This window comes from Carettochelys insculpta, chromosome 19 (assembly GCF_033958435.1).
Source record: "Carettochelys insculpta isolate YL-2023 chromosome 19, ASM3395843v1, whole genome shotgun sequence".
Lineage (NCBI taxonomy): Eukaryota > Metazoa > Chordata > Testudines > Carettochelyidae > Carettochelys > Carettochelys insculpta.
In genome coordinates, this window is record NC_134155.1 from 2,884,052 (window position 1) to 2,905,936 (window position 21,885).

Below are 21,885 nucleotides of genomic sequence, written 5' to 3' on the forward strand. Positions count from 1 at the left end.
TAGGACCGGAGCCTGCCCGCTGCGGGCGGTACGCGGGGCTGCGCACGTGTCCCCTGAGCCCCGCCCCGTCCGGCCCGGAGCTGGGTCATGGGGGCGGGGCGTGCGACGGCCCGAGCCGCTCGCCCCGCCCCCGCGGTCGCGTCACTTCCGGGCGGCCCTGCTCCACGCCCGGTCCGAGGACCCGGTCGTTACTCTGACCCCCCCGCCCGCGCTGGGAAAAGTGAGTTCACGGGACCCCCCCCCCCCCCCCGGTCTGCGCCTGCTCCGGAGCTCTGCCCGGGACCGAGCTGCCCCCCAGCCCCGCCCGGCGCAGCCCCCGTCCCTCCCCGGGCGGCGGGGGTTTCCCGCGGGGTGCAGCCGCTTCTGGCCCCGCACCCGGCCGGGTGAGAGCTCGGGGAGGCACCGCCGGGCCCGGCCTGCGGGGAGCCGCTGGGGGTGGGGGCTCAGGAGAGCCGGGCTGGGCCCGATCCGGGGGGGGGGGGGGCGGAGGGGCTGAGCGCGTCGAAGCGAAGTGGGACCGGACCGGTCGGTAAGGAAAAGCGCTCCCGGTCCCAGCGCCTAACCCGGTCCCGGCTGTCGTGGCACCGATCCGGCTGCCCCCCGGCCCGGCCCCGCCCCTGTGCAAAGGCCGCACACCGGTAACGTTCAGTGCCTGGAGGTTCCGTGTGTCCAAAGTGCAGCTCCGCCGGTTAGTGACACGGGGATTTGCCACCTCGGAGCCCTGACTGACGGGTTCGCTGTAGTCTGGCGCTGCCGGCTCCCGGCGTTTATTGCGCGTCTTGTGGGGGCGGGGGGGTCCGTAGGGGCCCATCTCCTGAAATCTGGTGGTTTTGTGAGACACTCAACTGTCTGTTCCCCAGGTATGTTTCTGGACCTCTCAGTTGCAGGGAGAACCCTTGAAAATGAGAGTTGAGGTCATGCTAATAGGTGGGAATCCCAAAAGCCACTTAAAAAAATCCTTTTATTAGTCTGAGCGGTAGCCATGGTAGCCTGTATGTGCGAAAATGAGGAGTCCCGTGGGGGGGGGGGTGAATGTTCATAAAGGGGGGGCAGCCCAATTGGCATCCCCCTTTGCTGTCTCCCCTCTGCCTCAACCCACTTTTCCCCCATGGCCTCCACCATTGAGGCAGCGCAGTGCATCACTTTTGGGAGATCACCCCTTGCTTCCAGACAGGCTGTGAGGGATGAAATGTGGGGCCCATTGTAAAAAGCTCTCGGTCATGGCAGCCCCCCCCCCCACCCCCAGCTGTATGTGTGAGTGTGTTGAGAGCCACTGAAGTCTTGGCCCTGGCAGCCCCCTCACCACCTGTGTGTTGAGAGCCCCTGAACTCTCAGCCATGATAGCCTTCTTGCCACCCCTGGGGGGGGGGGTGAGAGTCACTGAGCCAATTTATGGACAAGGGTAGCCCCTCCACCCCGTGTATTTTGAGTGGTTTAGAGTCGCTGAGCAGAACCCTAGGCGAGGGCAGCCCAGTTCCAACACCCTTTCCCCCTCGCTCCCGACTGTGGCAGGCTGTTGCTCTGAAACCCAGCACTGCCTTCTTTGGCTAGGCCGCGGCGTTGTAGCAGCGGCCTGGTGCTCACCAATCAGACATGGCTGGGGCAGTGTGGTGATGACAGCTGAAGGTCCCTTTCCACCACTGCTGTCTCTCGGGGGCACTTTCGTGGGCCCTGGATGGTGGGGAACGCCGGGGTGCAGCCGTCATGGCGCTTAGGCAGGAATGTGGAATTTGTCAGGGCCAGAGCATTCTCAATTTAGAGTGTTCAGCTGTAGAATTTGCTGACTTGGGTAAAGTTTTTGCTCCCTTCAAAGCACAATGCAAAACCCCCATTTATTCTAGTTTTGGTCTAATTATGTAGGTGAATTTCCATAGGATAATTTCTTGGATTGTAGTGTCAGAGGCTAGAAAGGAGAATCTTGTTCTACCAGTACTTTTTGAAAGAAACCGTATTTCCCAGTTGTGTGATTGATATGTTAGAAATGCGCGTGATAATTTTGGATGAATGGAACAGGCCCTGGGGATCCTTCTTTTAAAAAACAATAAGGTCCAATACAAGATATTTTCAGAAAAATAATAGCTTCTTGACCAGGTCTAAGGACATACATACCTTTTCCAGGGACTGAACACAATAAGCTAGCTCTAGTTCGTTCTTATGAGAGAATTATCTGCCTTCAGGGAAGTACTCCCATATCCTTTCAGGAAGAGAGAAGTCAGGGTTCTTTTAGAAAGGCCAAGAAAGGGGGGAACTAATATGAGCCTTTTTATCAGTTCTGCACAGACGTTTGAGCTGAGTCCTTACTAATTCTAAAATGTCCTTGTTAGGAGGAATGTAGGGATAGATGGGCTTCAACAGATCAGCACTGTAATAATACATTTCTCTTGTTGGATTTGGAACAGGAAGGGGAATATAACCAAGCATTAGCAGTCTTATTCCTGAAAAATCATGAAAATGTGTGATGATGTATTGCACAAATGAGTCACAAACTCTCTAACAGAAGAGTAATAGAGAGGAAGCCGTGCTAGTCTATACCCTATCAAAACAAAAAGCAGTCAAGTAGCACTTTAAAGACTAGCAAAATGGTTTATTAGGTGAGCTTTCGTGGGACAGACCCACTTCTTCAGACCATAGCCAGACCAGAACAGACTCAATATTTATATTCTGTGCCTTAAATATTGAGTCTGTTCTGGTCTGGCTATGGTCTGAAGAGGGTCTGTCCCACGAAAGCTCACCTAATAAACCATTTTGCTAATCTTTAAAGTGCTGCTTGACTGCTTTTTGTTCTAATAGAAGAGTTTGACAATAGATAGATTCCAAGGCCAGGCAGACTACTCTGATCATTTAGTCTGACCTCTTGGATAATACAGGCCAGTAACTTTTCCAGAGTAAAAATGTAAGGATGTGAAATGGACTTCTGGGGACCTTCTTGTATTTCCTGCCTGACTCAGTTACTCCCAAGGACCATTTGGTGCACATGTTTGGCTTTGTGGACCTTCCAAAAGGCCCCAGTAACATATCCCAAGACCTTTCTTCCAGGGTGCGATTAATCAAAGGTCAGAGATTAAGTAAGTGCATCAAGTACTTATTTTTCACACGCAATGGTAGTATTTGGTGTATTTGAATAGTTTGTACCTTTCGGACCTGAGGGGTCCTGATTGGGCAATTTGCCAGACCAGGTGAGGTCGGGCCTCCAGGCTCACCTGAGGAGGCTGAACCTCCTGGCTGTCACCAGCCAGCTCCCTGCCCCCAGGCTGCCTGTGAGACTCCTCTCCTGGTGGGGATCCCTGTCCCACCTGGAAGCTCCGGCTCCCTGGTCTTGCTCAGGTTTCCTGTGGGTCTCCCCAACCCTGGGTAGGCTCCTTGGAGCATGGCTGCCAGCAAGGAACCCTGGTGCCAGTGGGATTGGCCCACCAGCCAGACAGTCTGAGTGACTGGAGGTCTCTGGTCCAGGCACTCCCCAGTCCCACAACATCGGTGGTCCTGCTGGACCATGGATGTTGATGGATGAGAGTTTCAACCTGTACTTTCATATGGCCACATTATATTTGTCACACTGAGTGGTACCTGAGTTTGTAAAAGATATTGTGGGTTTTGGGGGGAGTACTCATGACTAAAGTTTTAACAATCTCCCCCACGATGCCTTTGCTCTGGAGATCATGTCATGAGCATTTTGAATCTTGGTCAATACTTGCAAGTTGAACTGGTGCAGGGCATGGTTTAAAATTCCTGTTTCCCAGTGGTATTTTTAACTTTCCCAGTAACAGTTTCTAAGCCTAGAAGTAGGAGTGTTTTGTGTGTGTGGAGAGAATATATAAATATAAAAGTTGCATGTTGTTGTTTGAGAAGAGTTTAGGTAACATTCTCTGTAAGAATGTTTCTAACAGTTACCCTGGCCTGGTGATGCTTTAATCTGTCATATCCAAATGTGCGTGTTCTGTAACTCAGTCTGTTTGACTGCTAGGTGTTTCTGCTAGTCTCCTTTTCAAATGGTTTGTTATAGCTGGTGTTAGTAACAGTGCCCTTTGAAACCTGCATCTTCTAAAAATGTGTCGAGGTGTGGGATATCTATCTAATACTTATTGCCACAACTTCTGCATCACTGGTAAGGTATTAATATGACTGTTGCTACTACTACCTACCCCTTGTACTCTGCATGGAGCATAGGTCATCCACAAGTCTCCTCCACTTCGCTGTCTTGGGACAAAACTTCTAACTGGCCTCGAGTATTCTGTTGTCCTTCAGTCTCTGTAGATCTTCTCCACGGTGTCCGAGGTCCTCCTCTCTTGCATTTTCCTTGTGTGCTCCGTGTGAGGGTTTGACGGATTATGCTGGATGATGGTTTTCTGAGCGTGAGGCCTAGACATCCCCACTTGCTTCTCTTGATTTCCATGTCAGTTGGTTCTTGTCCTCTGTTCCAAAGGGTATTAGTAGTTTTTCATTATTTCATATCCTCCCTTTCGCTGTGTGTTTCAAATAAGCTTGTTATAAGCATCTTTTTTGTGTATAAGGATTAAGAATTTTGTGCTCATAAGAATCAGAATCTTAATTGTTATTGCATATCTGAAAATTAGCCTCTCCAGAGTATGTAGAAAAATACAGATATTGTGATTTGTGGAATAACTTCTGCAGGGCACAGTTTGGTTAGGTAGGATCAGCTTGTGCTGGGATAGCTTCATCTATTTTGGGTGGGAGGTTAAGGTAAAAATTTTTAAATGCAATATTTAAATTGACCTTGTCTTCTGTGGTTGACCCAAATTAAGTTAGCAGAGCTATTGTAAAATTGGCAGAACTGAACTGTGCTCTCTGGTTGTAGAGTAGTGAAGTTTAACTGTAACCATATAAATTACCTTAAACAGTAAACTAATCAACACAACAACATTGATGAGGAAATGGATTTACTCTTGGACAAGTTGTTAGAAAATTGTTTTAACTAAAATGGAAGACTAGAAATTCTAATCTTCAACAAAGTTTTAGATAGGACTATATAAAGCATGTGCCCAGTTTTATATATAGAATTGAATGCGTTAGATTGTCTCCAGTGAGTGAATCAAATCTTCAGCCTCGTTAAGTCTGCTAAGTAAAAACTGATATTTTATCTGTTTTCAAACTCTTATTTTGTGGCAGCGGCAAAAGCAGTAGTGTTGGAAAGGAAGAGGTGAACCACGAAAGCAAAGCCCATTTCATTTTTGATCAGTAAGTCAAAAACCGATTTTGCCAGGTGACACAGCACCAATGTATTTTAACACAGGTAGCCCAATTAAAATGCCATATATTGTTTCCAGTAGGATTCTGATTGTTTCTGATTTTGGAGCTATGTGTGAGCAGTGGAACTAGGTGAAGTGATGTGCTTTGCTGGTCACAGTGAATCCAGGATCAAGTTCTGCTCTTTTTTTTCCCTGCAATTTTACTTCTCGTGTTACTTGTGTGCAGCACAGGTTGTGTGTTCTCCTGAGAGCAGGTAAACTGCTTCAGTATTCTTTTTTGTTTCATTGCTAAGATGATAAATCATTTCAACTGGCCACAGATAATCTCTCTCCTGTGCTGGGCATGGGGTTCCTGGCAGGCAAAATGACTAGCCTCTAGAGTTACAGTGAAAGCAAACACTTTTTTCTGTGTATTTTTACCTGTTGTCATCAGAGAGTATATCAGCCTTTTGAATATTCAGTAGTGGATTCTTTTAAGTCTCTGCTAACACTGTATGGCAACATGACCTACTCCGTCATGCCAGCCATATTCAATCAAAATGTAAAGCATGCATTTGAGATGACCTCAGTAGTGCATGCTTATCTTTTTGTTTATGGCTATTGTGTGGTCTTCATCCACCTCTGAATGCACAGCATATGGTACTTTCCAAAAGACTATGTATAATCCAGTATTATCTTTACTTTAATACCAAGATTCAAGTTAAGACATAGGCTTATTAAATAAAATGACTGGGGAATGGAAAGAGTATCTCATGAGCTTCAAAGTGAGGCAGTGCTGCCAAGCTCTGAGATAAATTTTCACTGCTTGCACTTTATGGAAAATAGGCCATGAACAGTGCACATCTTTAACATCTGGAAAGGAGACTCCTTTGTAATTACCCAATCACTTCTCCATTCAACCAGGCCTTGAACAACGATTTATTCTGTCATTTTTCTCGGTAACCAGTCTCTTAAATTCCTACCAATCTTAAGGTTCTTTCTTTGTTTTATGTCTATAATAATCAGAAAATATACAGAATGTAATCCCTACTTACTAATTTAAAAATACTTTCAGTTCATTCCCTCTGGAGCACCTGGTATTGGCCACTGTCAGAAGAAAGTGTATCTGGCTAGATGGACATTTGGTCTGACCCAGTATGGCCATTGTTATATTGTTAATATTGGCTTTGTTGCTTATAATTGAGGTCTTTCTTTACGGCTGTATTTGCTGCCCCTCCTACCTGCCTCCCAGTTCTGTGAGATAATAGGATTTCATGGTAACGGCATCCTCCAGTGCTTTTTGAGAACAGTGATGTTTTAAATGTAGGTAGAAGGCATTGGCTTCAGTGCTAAGAGGAGATTTGGTTGTTCTTTTAAGTCAGAAGTATGAATAATATGGCAGAGGTTTACTCCCATTTATTTAGTTTTATCTTCAACTATGAAAAATTCTTGCAGGGTGCTGGCTTTTTTTTATCCATACAAAAACTCAGTTACATGTTCTTACTAGAGCTCTTAATTCATACCTCCTTTAACATTAAATTCCCTACCGCTGTGAGCACTTGTGAATTAGTATCTATTAAAACCATCTGTGTGAAGAGGCCAAAGCAGGCTACCAGAAATATCTCTAAATAGTATTCCTTGTTCTTTCTCTTCATACCACTGCTTTTTTTTTTTTAAACTCCTACGTTAATAAACTGTTCAAATGTTTGGATTTAGAAATTACTTGTTTAGGAACAGGTCACTTTTTGAAAGCATTTTTCAGAAGAACCGTAGGTACTTCTATTCATTTGTGAAACCCTAATGGTCTATAGCATCTCAGTTGCAAGACTACATTTTGTTCTTGTAAGATCTCTCCTGATAGTCTTTTTAGTTTTCCACCCAAGCTAAAGAAATATTTAGGAAATCTTTTGTACTTATTTTTACTATTCTTTGTTTTCTGCATATTTGCCAAGTGATGCTTTTGGTTGTTTTGTGTTCTATTCTGAATTATTACATTAAACTGTTTCCAATTATATATTTTAAATTTGTAATTAAACCTCAGTGTTTTGTTTTAATATTGGAAATGTAACTAAGTATATCACTAAATAGAATGTTTTGGTGTATGTTCCCACATACATATGGCATCAGAATCGCACATACAATTGCCTTATTAGCAAAAACTGTCTTCTACATACGTGCCAACTCTGAATAAAATTGCATACTAAAAGAATGAAAGCTTGAGGTGTTTCAAGTGACATGTCTAATAAAAATTACAATCATTCAGTCACATTACAAGTAGAGACAGAAGTACTGTGGTATTCTTAATACTACCATCTAGTGTATGTGAGAGAAATTGCATCCAGTTATTAAATACCATTCCTTTAACATGTTCCAGTTCGGCAAGGTGTTTTTCCATCAGTAGTTTTTTTTCCCCTCTCATGATCCTCCAGAATTGTCTGACATCTCATAATTAATGAAGATTAAGGCTTTGAGTGTCTGTATTTTGGTACAATATACTCTTTGTTATCCAGATTTTTATTAACCCAAATTCTCAGTTAATTGGAGAATTTCATGAATGACTGTATAAATGTTTTTCTTTACTAATCGGAAAAAGATATGAAAATTATCCAGAATGCGTTTCTGATGGTAGTGTTTAGTGTATAAAGGTTATCTTATGGGGTGACATACAGCACATTTAACTAGCAGCAAGAGAGAATGTCATGTATAGTTCATATAGGGGTCAGAGCAGGGAGATCAAAGGAATCTTTGTACAGCTGGGATTAGTCACTGATGCTGTGTGCGTGACAGCAGAATAAAGATACAGGGAGATGTACATGGTAAGGTGTGAAAATTTCTAACCAATATGTATATTTCTCAGTTAACCAGAAAAAGTGATTAACCTGAATCTCCCATTCCACAACATTTCCAGGTAACAAAGACTATACTGTAGTTTATCTGTGAAATTTGTATAATGGCTGTACACTGGGTTTAAGAAACATTCTTTCGTAGTGCAGGATTTATATTTTCCTTGAATGTGTTCTGCTCTGTGTGTTTGTCATTCATGTGCTAGCACATATGAGCCACTTGACTTATGAATAGCTTATTGCTGTTGAAATACAGTTAAAATAGCTATTAGTTATTTAAAAGTCAAATTTGATTTTATCCTCCTTGTAGTATTTCCTTTGGAAAATACATACAATTTGGTGACTGGGTGAAAGTTGTATTTGAAACACGTGTATGTGTTAGTTTCCTCCCATAAGCTACGTCTTACACCACTGGGATGTGCCAAACAAGTGCTCAGTTAAAATCTAGCAATGAGTTAGATGCTGGGAGTGCAGTGGCTATGTAAAAAAATATGGTAGCCATTATGTGATCTTTTACACATCCTTAAAACTGACAGCCTGTTTTGGGAGATGTAATCGGCTAGGACAAACGAGCTTACATCTGTCCTTCAAAAAGTGCCAAGAGTCCAACTTCTGTGGGAAAGTCACAAGAGGTGGGTAAATAAACTCATTGGTGACTGAGAACACAGGCCCTAGAATCATGGGCAATTTATGCCATGATTGGTTAAAACTACTGCACAACTGTAGAGAACTGGGCTTCTCTTGATGGTCAGCTAAGGGAATGAACAGATTATAATGCTTGTTGTATAAAACAGTTCTCTGTTATGAATTCATCAGGGTGCTTCTTTTTTTTAAAGCACTGAATGCAGTAAAGAGTGGGTAGGGATGTTTGGTTACCAGATAAAATACCTCTCTTGACTTTGACATTTCTTACTGGGAGGAAACAAGTATGTCCTTCCCAGCTTTGCAGAGCATTTAAAGAATCACACTATCTAGCTTTCTGATTTGTTGTTGGTATGATGTTATTGTGCAGAGGATTTGAGACTATATTTCATTTTTGGAAAGATTTATTTCCAGAACTTTGTGTAATAGTGAAGTATTGGTGTCTGGGTGGATTGATTTTTTTTTTTTTTTTTTTTTTTTTTAATCAAGGTGATTTAAATTACCCTGCCCCCAAATCATTGATTTAAATCAAATTTCCCACTGATGCTTCCTCACATTTCTTTACACAACCGTGCAAATCTGTTCACTAAAACATGTTAATTTATAGACCAGTACAGCATTTTACAATGTCTAAGATGGTGTACTTTGTGTAATTTTTTTAGATGACTTGATATTTATTTATTTAGGAAATAGTACATCATACTCATTACCTGTTGAATAGTAACAGAGAGATAGCCATGTTAGTCTATATACTATCAAAACAAAAAAGCAGTCCAGTAGCAATTTAAAGACTAACAAAATAATTTATTAGGTGGTGAGCTTTCGTGGGACAGACCCACTTCTTCAGACCAGAGCCAGACCAGAACAGACTCAATATTTAAGGCACAGAGAACCAAAAATAGTTATCAAGGTTGACAAATCAAAAAAACTGGAATCAAGGTGAGCAAATCAGAAGATCAGAGGGGTGGTAGAAGGGGGGAAAGTCAAGAGTGAGATAAAACAAAGTATGTAAAAGAGTCCAAAGGTAGTAAGGTCTCGGAAAACGCAACCCCGCTCTTCCACAACTGACCCCGATTGCTATTGTAAAGTCTGTAGCACAATTTCCAGTTGCGCTGAACTCGCTCCCCTCGCCCTGGCTCAACCCCACTGGCTCTGTACGGCCGGGGCTCAGCCCCGCCCCCAGCTCCCCTCACCCCGCACACATAGCTCCTGATCACCCCACACCCCTGCCTATGGCTCTAGCTCACCACCACTCAGGTGCGACTCTGACTCAATCTCCCTAGTACCCATTCAACACCCCCTGCCGGCTCACCGTCCACGTGCGGCTCTGGCTCACCATCTCCCACGCGCGCCTCCAATTCAAACCCCTCGCATACGGCCCCATTTCCATACTCCTGACCCGGTATAAATCCCCCGTGTGTGGCTCTGGTTCACCGCCCCCCCAGCCCCCCAAGCACAGCCCCAGTTCAACCCCCCTGCCGGCTCATCACCCGTGTGCGGCTCTGGCTCACTGCCACCCCCACCTCTGGCTCACCACCCCTCATGTGTGGCTCTGGTTCACGCTGCACTCCCTGCCCCCGTTAAACCCTCCCCATGCATGGCTCCAGCTCAGGCCTCTCGCAAGCAGCCCCATTTCCATTCTCCTGCCCCGGTTTACACTCCCATGTGCAGCTCCAATTCAACCCCCTCCACTGCCAGTTCACCCCCTTGCCGTCTCACCACTCGCACCTGGCTCTGGCTCTGGCTCAACCTGTCACCACGTCCTCGCTCACCGCTGGAGAAGGGCTCTCACTCACCACCCTGCACACAGCTCCAGCTTAACTCCACCCTTCCCCCCCTGCAGCCCTAGCCCACCCCAGCCTCATCCCCCCCACCTCCCATGGCCTTAACCCTCCCCAGCTGCTCCCCAACCAGGACTTACCTTTCCGCTGCTTCCCCGGCTGCAGAACATGTGTTCTGCTGGGGACAAAGCTGGACCACCGCTTACGCGAAATCCGGGTTACATGAAGGTGCGTGGAACGGAACCCTCGCGTACTCTGACACCTTACTGAAATGGCCCAGGTAATTCGCGTCTGGTTCAAACCATGTGTTAACGTGTCCATTTTGAGTTGGGGGCTGTACGTAATGACCAGTGGTGTTCTGGTTGGTTTTTATGGGCCTATCTTGAAGTAGCTGGTTGCTGGGTATTCGTCTGGCCCTGTCGATTTGTTGTTTTACTTCTCCTGGTGGATAATCAGGTTTATGAATATTTAAATTTATTTTTAATATTTATATTCAAATTCGACACACAAACACGTGGTTTGAACTGGGACGCCAATTACCTGGGTCATTATATGGACTCTTTCTTTTACATACTTTGTTTTATCAGACTCTTGACTTCCCCCTCCTCCTACCACCCCTCTGCTCTTTGGATTTGCCCACCTTGATTACAATTTTTCTGATGTGTCAACCTTTAACTATTTTTGGTTCTCTGTGCCTTAAATGTTGAGTCTTTTCTGGTCTGGCTGTGGTCTGAAGAAGTGGGTCTGTCCCACAAAAGCTCACCACCTAATACATTATTTTGTTAGTCTTTAAAGTGCTACTGGACTGCTTGTTTGTTTTGATGCTCATTACCTGTGACAAAGTGCAGGTGCAGTAGCAGTATATTAGGACTGGTAAGAAATAAATTATACACACAAACACAGTAGCACTTCTACTTTACTAAATTAAATTGTAAATATTTCACATTTGCAATTGCAGTAGTCTCCTGAATTGCTAGCTGACGGCTGTCCTTACACTATTTTTTTTCTTCAAATCATATTAACTCTAACAGAGAGGCTCTCAGAATATTCTATGGCTAGCTCTCATATCCCCCACTCTCACTGACATTTTGATGCAGATTTGATTACAAGTTACCAAAAAAGTTAAGTGCTGTAATAGAGCCTAGTAGGTTCTTATCTCAGCATTCACATGGATGAGGTACAGCAGCCACAAAAACAATGAAGTTAAGGCAGAAAGATCTACTTACAGAGGAGTAAGGGGAAACTAAAGAGGTAAAGTAACTTATTTTCTCAGTGTGCTGTTTCCAGTGATGCCTTCTGATGGTGCATGATCTGCCAGGAGAACCCGTTTCCAAGTGAACACTGAAGAAGTGCATTATCTTTATTACCACAGCACCAGGTACCACAGCTCCAGTTGCTGGGTGCTGTCTGGACACAGAACTGTAAAATAGCGCCTACCATGGAATGCGCCAATCTAAATAACAAACAAGAGGCAGAAGACGGATACAAACATAGGGAAAGGTGTTGCTGAAGCTTTCTGGAGCCAAGGACGCCTCTTCTTCTAAAGTTCCGATCCAGAGGAAAGACGGGTGTATCTGCCGAGGGAGCAAGTTCAAAACATGAGAAATACTTCAGTACGTCAGCTATTATGATACAGATCCCTGGGGGACATGCTAGCTTGCAATGACAATCTTAGGAAAAAGGCTGGATGCTGTTTGTCTCTCTTTTCAACTAGCATTTTCTTCTTCATCAGTTGAACTTGTGCTGAATACTGAGAGAGTGATGCTTTCGACAAGTGTGAATCAAGTGCAGGTACCTCAGAGGATGACACACAACAAATAGATGCTGAAGTAGCAGCTACTCACTACTGTCACAGAGAGAGCTTTAAGTTCCTGTCATACAGGATCTGCAGTAAGCGCAGACCATTTGTATAGGAAAAAAGACCTGTTGGGAGTGCCACTGGGCTGAAAAGCGCAGGCTCGTCTCTCTGATTACATGCCAGAATAAAGTAGAGGACTTAAAAGACTTCCTGCTCCCAAGGAAATAATCAGTAACCCTCTTCGCATTGAAGGTGTTCAGCCAACCCTGACGTGGAAGATCAAGAGGCCCGTCGGTTTGCCTGGAAGGAAATTTGGAGGCCACCAGGGTGAGGCTTGTGGAATGGGATTTCAGAACTCAGTCCTTACAAAATCTGTACGAGGACGACAGATCACCACAGCTTACACTCTGAACCTCTCCTGGCAACTGCTCTGGCTAGAATGGAAGGATCTTTCAATGAGAGATACTAAGAAGGAGCAGGTGCCTTCGTACGATTGGGAACCAAAATTTTTATTCCCCAATATTCTCAGGTTGCAATTCTGATATTTTTCTATACATAGACAGACTCTTCACGTCCCCATGACAAAGTTTGATCTGTCTACGCAATATTGACATAAATCCCAATACGTGGAGCAGACGGGCAGTGTCCTCTCTCACAGCAGAGGCAGGGTACAGTTGGATATGGGGACTTGTGCACTTTTGTTTCTAGAATGCTGGAGCACGATGACAGGCTCACACTCCTCCAACACTTGGCTATTTTGCAAGGGGGTCTGTCCCCATGGAGCAGGACACAGCCGCCCAGGGAAGATGTGCAGAGCCAATGGCATGAAGAAGAAGCCCTGTTCCCAACGTATGGCACTAGGTCTGCAATTCTCTGAACGCGAGGAGTTGCTTGCCATTTCAGCCATCTGAAGGACAGGTGAGACACGCTTCTGCTTTTTACAATCTGATCTTAACACTCCCCCGCTGTACCGTACAGACAAGCTCCCAATCCACACCAGGGCGTAAAATCTTGACTGGTATAAAAAGTCCTCTGTGTTCTCACTCCAGTCTGTTAAGAAGTCTTTTTCCTTCTGCCAGTATAACACCAAGTCCTTTATTTATTTATTTATGTTTGGTGTTTCAGGGGCTGTGTATATGCCCCATTGGGAGAAGCACACCCTGTGATTTTTTTTTAAATACACTGATATCACTTTAGTCAAGACTATTCAAATCATTTTCAGAATTTCCATTTTAACTTCTGCAGCAGTTTTTACATTGCTTTCATTTATGCCAACGCACATCTAACTCGTATAAGGCCTAATACGTTCCTAGCTGAAATTTTCATGTGCGGTTTGTAATATAGCGTGCAACAAACTGAGATCTCATTTCAGTGTGCAGCTTTTAGAAATGTTACATGCATTTTAGTAACATTGAACAAATCTAAAGCATTTTCTACTACTGATCAGACTTCTCTCGCACGGTATTTAAAGGAAATCATCCATGTAAAAGGACAATATACTCATGTAAAGAGTGACACATTCTCATCTGCAATGAGATGAATACCTATCATGGAAAACCCATTTCAGTATTTTATTTTTAACAGCTGGTAAAGTTTCACTATGTTGGGAAACTACTTTTCTTTGCTATATACCAACAGCACAAGACATTCATGTAGTACACAACATGTTACTTGCTTTTCCTGTTTCCAGGTTCATTGTACTTTCTCCTCTAGTTTCACAGGAAGATTCTTAAATTGAGAAATTGCTCAACCCTGTCTGACACTGTCCTATATTCTCTGATATGTTAGATAATGCAGTTTCTCAGATTAATAGTTTTAAAGAGTTAATCCTAAAAACCACTAGCCTGTTCGATTCAGCCAAAATATAAACACTTCAACAAGACAGGCAAGCAGTCAAAATTTTAAAATGAGGAATTTTCTCTCATCTTAATTTAATGCCAAACAGTAAACTATATACTAACTGATTTCGGAAAATTGTCAACAGCACTGCTGTCTCTTCTGTCTTACTCGATACCTAACCTAGCACATGTCCATGAAATGATGGCCTGTGACACCAGCCTCTTAAAACTGGACTACTCAGTGAGACAGATATACCCCACTCTCAAACAATCAATTCCATGCACTTTGCCAGCATATTCTGGCCTGTGCAGTTTGAAACTGCATAGTTCTGGCTCTTACAAACAGCAGACCTGTAAATGACATCTTCAGGTTTAAACTGCTTGAGATGCAATTTGCCTAGCAACCACTCGTTAAGCAGAGTTCCCTAAACACATACAGAATTTCATTTCAGCAAGTGTCTTGACAACTCTGAAACTGCTTTTTAAAAAATACCCTCTACTAAAGCAAATCTCTATATGAATGCATTCTCGGTTCTTTTTTTGTCCACTATTCTGTTACCTGAGCATCAACATTAAAAAATCCCCAAACTTAAAAAAATCATTGTTATGCAAGGTTTAGGCACTGGTTCTCCAGTCATTAAGAAACTCAGTATCAATCATATTTCTTTCCTTCAACTTCTGAAAGGAACCAGTTTTATTTCTGGAGGTTTTTATACAGGTTCTCACTTAGGGAAGAGAACAAAAAATCACTTTTGCTCCTATTAAGCACCACTGCTCAGGTTTTTGCCCACAGAAGCTTATGCCCAAAGAAATCTGTTAGTCTTAAAAGTGCCAGAAGACTCCTTGTTGTTTGTTTAGGGACAGAACAAAAACATCAGAGAAAATTAAATCTACTTCAGTCTCAGTACAGGTTGAACCTCTCTAGTTTGGCATCCCCAGGACCCTGACCAGTGCCAAATGAGAGAATTTGCCAAACCACGGGGGATAAATATTGTCAAGCAGTATTGTCAACACTTTTCCTGGTTACTGGGCTGTTAGAAGACATGGGGTAGAGTAGAGCAAAATATCAGAACAAAACACTGAGGCAGGACTGGTGGCTGTAAACAAGCTTTCTGGGACCCTGGAAAACTTGGTCACACACACAAGTGGACATCCAGCTTAGTAAAATCATGTCGGACCACAGGTGCTGCTGGAAGAGAGAGGTTCAACCTTCAGTGCAATGTGTTTCAACCACTTGGTTACAGAAATTGATAAATCATGATTTTATGTAATTGTTTCCTAATCGGTAAATATTTGACTGCTTCCAATTTTGCATCTTAGGGTATATCTTCACTGTCCGGAATATTGACCTGGTTAGAGTCAATCTTCCACAGTTCGATTTTGCGTGCCCAGTGGGGACGTGCAAAATCGAACTATCAAGGGTCAGCCGTTGGCCTCTGTACTCCTCAATGTTGTGAATAATAAAGGAGATCCCACCATTCTCCCTCCGTGAGAATGGCCAAGTAAGCTGTTGTAGGTAAGTCAGTGCTAGCTACACAATTGACATAGCTGGAATTGTGCTTCTAAAATTGACTTTAAAGTCTAGTGTAGACTTGGCCTAAGTTAAAGTGTTGGTGTAGACTTCCTATGGTTATAAAGCTGTATGTTTAATCTTCTGTGGTTTTTTTTTTGGTGGGGGGAGGGGATCAGACATACAGCATAATATTTATTATTTACCAAAAAGCTGAATATAATGTAATAGAATACAATTTCTTAAAGGCTGAATACTCTCACCAGTGCAAGCTGTGAGCCCCGTCAAAACTTGTGACTTTATTAGGAAGTCAAAGGTATTTGATGACTCGGTGGTTCCTGTGTAATTCAGTGTCTACAGCCTAAGCCAGGGGTGAGCCAACTTTTTTCATCCATCCCAATTTTCATCCCTGCAATTATCAGGGCCCCCATCCTGTCTAAAGTAATCCAAACCAATGGAAATTTTGGTTGTTCATATGAAAAAGCCCTGTTGGCATGTGTAAAGAAAATAAGTATGTAGAATGTAAAAAACTTTAATGGGTATGTAAATATGAATACATGTACATATTAATGTTGAAATGTTTTTGAGGTGGATGAGACTGAGACACAGCAGCCAATAGTGCTGCACCCCCTTATGAAATTTCACCCGCTCCGACGGGGCCCACACCCTACTTTGCACACACAGCTGTCACTTCATCTGCTCAACTAAATGTTTTAACTTTTAAAAAAAAAAAACTTTTAAAAACAGAGCAGTGTTGCAATGCTCATTTTGTTTTTGAGCTAATATGGTTGTCAAGCATTACACTTTTAATATGCAAAGAAATGGGCTCCCTGTTAGAGAATGAAATAAACATGATGATGCAAGGATCAGAGGGGTAGCCGTGTTAGTCTGGATCTGTAGCAGCAACGAAGGGTCCCGTGGCACCTTATATACTAACAGAAAAGTTTAGAGCATGAGCTTTCATGAGTTAACTCACTTCTTCAGATGATGATGCAAGTTACTAACCTGGTTTCATCAGTGTTCACACCCCATGAAGGCACTAATAAATGCAGTTTACTGTTCTAGCACCATTGTAAGAGGAAGATACTGGTTAAGTAAAGATGTGTGACACTAGTAATAGTAAATTGATAACAAGAAGTCCTGTGGCACCTTATAGACTAACAGATATTTTGGTGCATAAGCTTTTGTGGGTAAAGACCTGCTTTGTCAGATAAGTGGGACTTTGCCCCCTGAAAGCTTATGCGCTAAAATATGTTAGCAGGTGCCCTAGGACAACTTGTTTGTTTTTGAAGATACAGCCTAACTTGGCTACATTTGTGATACTTGTCACTCTGTTTGTAGAGCTCTGTTGACAGACAGCTGCTCTGGATGTTTCAGGGGGCACTTCTGTCACCAGGGCAGCTGGGACACCAGCCAGCCCTGGTAGCTGTGCTGCTCCTTGGGCTGTTTTGCTGAGAGAGTGGGCAGGCACTCTGGCTGCTGTCTGTTAACAGAGTGACTCACTCAGTCTGTCCCCTCTCTTGTCGATAGAAGATATCTTCCACTAGTAACTGCTGATGGCAGCTTGCTCTAGTGTAGACAGTACCTATGCTGAGGTTGTCTCACGCGGTGTCCAACTCCTACAGTCAGGCTCTTGGGGGGGTGTTCAGACGGGTTTTCTCCCTGGGACGGGGAGGCGGTGGCTGTCGCCTCTGCCAGCGCGTTGCTGACTTGTCAGGGGCTGCCGGGTGGCGCAGCCACGTCTACACTAGGGTGATGGGTGGGAGGAACGTTGTAGTGTAGCTGCAGCCTCGTGTGGGAGGGGACAGACTCACCCGGCCCGCTGGTTCTCGCTGCCCGGTGCAGCGCCGGCCGGCCGAGGGTGCGTGCACGTGTCCAGTGGGCCCCCGAGGCAGCTGCCCGGTCCGGCCCGGAGCTGGGTCATGGGGGCGGGGCGTGCGACAGTCCAATCCGCCTCTAGCCCCGCCCCCGTCTGCGCGTCACTTCCGGGAGGCCCTGCTGCACGCCCGGCCCGAGGCCCCGGCCGCTGCTGCGCCCCGCCCGCGCTGGGAAAAGTGAGTACACGGGACCACCCCCCCCCCCGCTCTGGCTGGGGCGCTCCCTGCCCCCCCCCCCCCCCCCGCGGGGCTCGGCGGCCGGGGCCGGGCTGCGCCTGCTCCGGAGCTCTGCCCGGGACCGAGCTGCCCCCCAGCCTCGCCCCGCCCCGCCCCGGGAGTTTCCCTCCGGCTCCGCGGGGTGCACAGGGCGGAGCCGCTCCTGGCCCCGCACCCGGCGGGGTGAGAGCTCGGGGAGACGCCGCCGGGGGGGGGGGTCATTAGAGCCGGGCTGGGCCCGATCCGGCGGGGGACGTAAGTTTTAAATGTTTAATTGCAAAAGGGGTTAGCGAGGTCTGGCCCTGGCCAGCTGCAGCGAGTGGGTTCGGCGGTGCCCTCTGCGGAGTTTGTTGCTCCTCTCCGGATACTTGGGCGTTTTCTTTAAGGGCTGAAAGTGATTTCAGAAGAGTCTTTTTTTTTTTTCCTCCCAAGTAGGTTTTTGGATCTCTCAACTGCAGAGAAAAGCCTCGGAAGTGTGTATTGAGGTCAGGCTAGCAGCTGGGAAGCCTAAGAACCATTAAAAATCTGCCATCGTTCTCGAAGGGGTAGTCACGTTAACCTGTGTCTGCAAAAACAAGGAGTCCCGTGGCACCATAAAGCAGGGGTGTGCACAGTGTGAGGGTGAAATGTTGTAAGGGGGGGTAGCATGGTCACTCCCTTCCCCCAGCCTCGGCTGGCTTCCCCACCCACCTCCGCCCCCTAGGGAGCATGGCACGTCACTTCTGGAGACCATCACACACCTGGGGGCTCTGCTAATTGCAGGGGAGAAAAGTGGGGCCAGTGTAAAAAGTTTGCTCTCCACTACTGTAGGCCATGGCACCCCTTCTGCCACTTGTGTGCTGATGCTGAGTCATTGAGTCCAACTCTGGGCCAGAGCAGGCCCCCCCCACCCCCTGCACACATACCCACTGTGAGTGAGCGTGGGGGAGGGTTGAGCTGAGAGCCCCTGAGCCGAACTCTAGGCCATGGCAGCATTCCTCTTCCACCCTCACCACTTGAGTTCTGACTTCCCCTGCCGCCCTATTGTAGCAGGCGCCATTCCTCTGAAACCCAGCACCGCCTCCTTCGACTGGACCGCGGGATTGTAGGGGTTGTCTGGTGCCCGTTTCAGTGAGGTGTGGCTGGGGTGCGCAGTGTCTAAAGCTAAAGGATCCCTCCTGTCACTGGCTCTCAAGGGGGCTTGCACAGGGAATACTGGGACACAGTCGTCATGGTGCTTAGCAGGGAGAACACATACATGGGGGTGGCTGGTGGCATGGTGCAGCCACCAGAGTGAGTGGGACTGGACAGCAGTGAGGGTGAGTGGCGGGACCAGGAGCCCCACACGGGGACACCAAGAGTAGGTGGCAGGGAGGAGTGCAGGGGGTGCGCTCTGGCTCCCTGGTTGGGACCTTTGTGGGGCTGGTGGTGCTGGCTGGCATCCATTGCTCTTGGTTGGGCCAGGGCTGCTGCTCCCTGGAGGGGGGGACCCCCAGGGTGATGGGCCCTCTTCAGTTTTTTGGGAGGAGGGAGCACCGATCCCCTCACAGAATGGTGGAGTTGCGCTCTCATCCGGTGGGGCTGCTGACATGCAGCGTTCCTGTTCGGCCTGGGGCTCGGACCCGCCAGCGTGGGACAGGACAAGGGGGGCCAGGCCAGCACTAACAGGACTTGGCTAGAATGAAGGTAGGCCAAAGCCTTAGCTGTCCGGTGGTGCAGCCCTCACATGATGGGCCAGGCGCGCTTTCAGAGGGGCAGGGGAATTATGGCTTTCCCTTCACTCAGCTGGCCAGCGTTACTCTGCACCTTCAAGCTGTCCTCTTGCAGATCTAGGCCAGGTGCCTAACTGAACTCTCAGTTCAAACTGATTCCTGACCTGGGTGGGGAGGCTAGAGTGGGCAAGGGCAGGAATTGGGCTGAGCAGAGTATTTTAAGTTTGATCCTGTTCCTGCGGGTGAGCTGTACCTTTAGTAGAAAAGAGCCAGGTTGGAATGGAATTTACACATGAGTTCTTTAACCTGGGTAAAATGCCAGGTGCTGGAACTGTAATGAAAAAGACAGACTTATGTGCCTTCAGGGAACCAGTCCTAGTCCTGTCAGGAAGAGAGAAGTCAGGTTTCTTTTCAGAAGGGCAAGAAAGGGAAGGACTAGCATGGGGCTCTCTATGCTCAGACATTTGAGCAGAGTCCATACAGAGAGAGGGGATGGATTTGAACCATTTTTACTAATCCTAAAATGTCCTTATTAGGAGAAATGATCTATTAGAGCAAATCTGCACTGTAATAATATATTTCTCTTGTAAGATTTGGAACAGGCAGGGGAGTAATTAGGTGCCATGCAACAGTGCGTTAGCAGTTTTATTCCTGATAAAGCGTGTCAATGATGTGTGAGCTCTGCTGCTGATATAATGCCAAAATGAGTCAGAAAGGCTCATTTAGATCCAGATTTTGGAAATTTGTACCTTTTTGGCAAATTTTGAAGCTTCCTGGCAGCAAAAGTATGTACTGTAAACATGAAACTAATGAAAAGCATTCCCATTGTGGAGCTTCACTTGTCAGTTTCCAGCCTACTCTCCAAGTTAACTGTTTTGCTGCGGTCAGTATGCAATTTGAGATCTTTCAGGGCAGGGCTTGAATGGCTTTATAGTTGTATTTGGTATGTCTTCCTATTGGTTCTGCTTTAAATTACTGTGTATGCCTGTTAAAATAAGGTGGGGATGTGGGCCTGTGCATAGCCCCGCTACCCCAGGGCTTTAATTACAATAGCTAATTACTCATAATTATTAAGATGGCATTAAGGCTGTTTCCTTTCATTAGCCACTGAAGCCTCATGGCAAGCCATCAGGTTTCTAAACACATTTTTGTGCTGAAGTACTTTCCCCAATGTTTCTAAAAACGTTAATTCTCTTAATAGTTTGTTGAGGTGGATAAGGTTGGATTCTTCTTTTGATGTCTCTTCGCCGCAAGAGCCAATGTGATGTCATTTGAAATAGGGTAAATCTTATTTGGTTTCCAAGTATGCTGTAGCCAAAAATGTCTTCCAGTTCCATAATTGCTGGGTAAAAGCTCATGGCCTGTGCAGGAGGTCAGAATATATAGTTATAATGGGACTTTTGTTCCTTAAAAATCTGAGAGTCTAAGTTTCTGATCATTTTATGTTTCTATAAGAACTTGCACTCTTGTCAATCTGAAGCTTGTAGCTTCAGGTGGAAAATAAGCAAAAGAGTTCTTAAATAGCAAATATTCTGTTCTTATGCAAATTCAGTGTGATAGTAACTCTGGGGAAGTGTAAAGAATGCAATTTTCAATCTGTGTTGATAGAATAGATTTCCTTGTAGTATTAGAGGATCTGTCCGAGAGAGAGAGAGAGAGAGAAATGAATGTATGGGAGGAGGCAAAGAATGAGACTTCATTTAGTGGGGCAGAGGCAGAGTTAATTTTATTGAGGTAACATTCATATTTTTGAGGGGAGGAAGATCCTGGCGAAAAGTGGTTGAGTCAGGCTAGATTGGGAGGACAGGTAAAGAATGACAATCAGTGAAAGAAAGAGCATTAGATGAATGCAGTTCCTTTCTATGAGCCTACTTGAAAGAAAGGTGTGGAAACTGGAAATACATGAAGAAACGTCACTGAGTTAAACTGAAGTCACTCTAGAGTGAGTCAGAAGAGAAAACCATGCATGAAAGAAGAAGTGAACAAAAATAGCGAAACTTAAGGAACAACCTAACTTGTACCTTCTCAGTTTACTCGTGGTATAAATTGTTTGCTGTGTGAATAGATTTGGAAGTGTAAAATTCTATTTCCTACTGAGATAAGACTTTGTAGGTTGCCTGAATATGCTTATAGGAATCTGAATCACTTTGATGTTGTCATAAATAATGACCTTGTTTTTGACATGAAATAATATTGTGAATTTTCTCAGTGGAGCAAACAGCATTAACTCTTTCAAAGTAAACAGCATTTTGTAAGGTGGTGGTGTGGTTTCCCCACTCTCTATATACCAAAAAGATCCACAGAGCTTCCTTTGCAGAACAGTTTGCCAAAAGTTTGTCTGCCGGCAGCATTTCGAAAAAAAAGGGGGATGGTAAATGCCTGCCTAAGAATGTTTTTCTCTAGCTGCATGTGTTTTCTAGAACTGTTTAAAAGAAATCTAATTTGTTTTATTTGTTTAAAGTTCTTATGTGGTAGATATATGTTTCTCTTCATTTGCATTGTGGAC

The 21,885-nt window shown here is 45.2% G+C and overlaps 1 protein-coding gene across 4 annotated transcripts in view; it reads left to right on the forward strand.

The window, feature by feature from the left end:
- The window catches only part of FAM222B (family with sequence similarity 222 member B), a 70,675-nt gene that overhangs the window by 11,846 nt on the left and 36,944 nt on the right, over nucleotides 1–21,885 (forward strand). Inside the window, exon 1 of one of the 4 annotated variants that reach the window (XM_075013867.1) lies at nucleotides 202–220. The exons of 1 other annotated variant lie outside the window; for it this stretch is intronic. The gene's annotated coding sequence lies outside the window, so the exon portion shown is untranslated. Of the gene's footprint in view, nucleotides 1–201; nucleotides 221–13,053; nucleotides 13,166–17,595; nucleotides 17,650–21,885 lie in introns of those variants that run through there. 2 more of the 4 variants (XM_075013865.1, XM_075013863.1) reach the window with 2 other exon arrangements.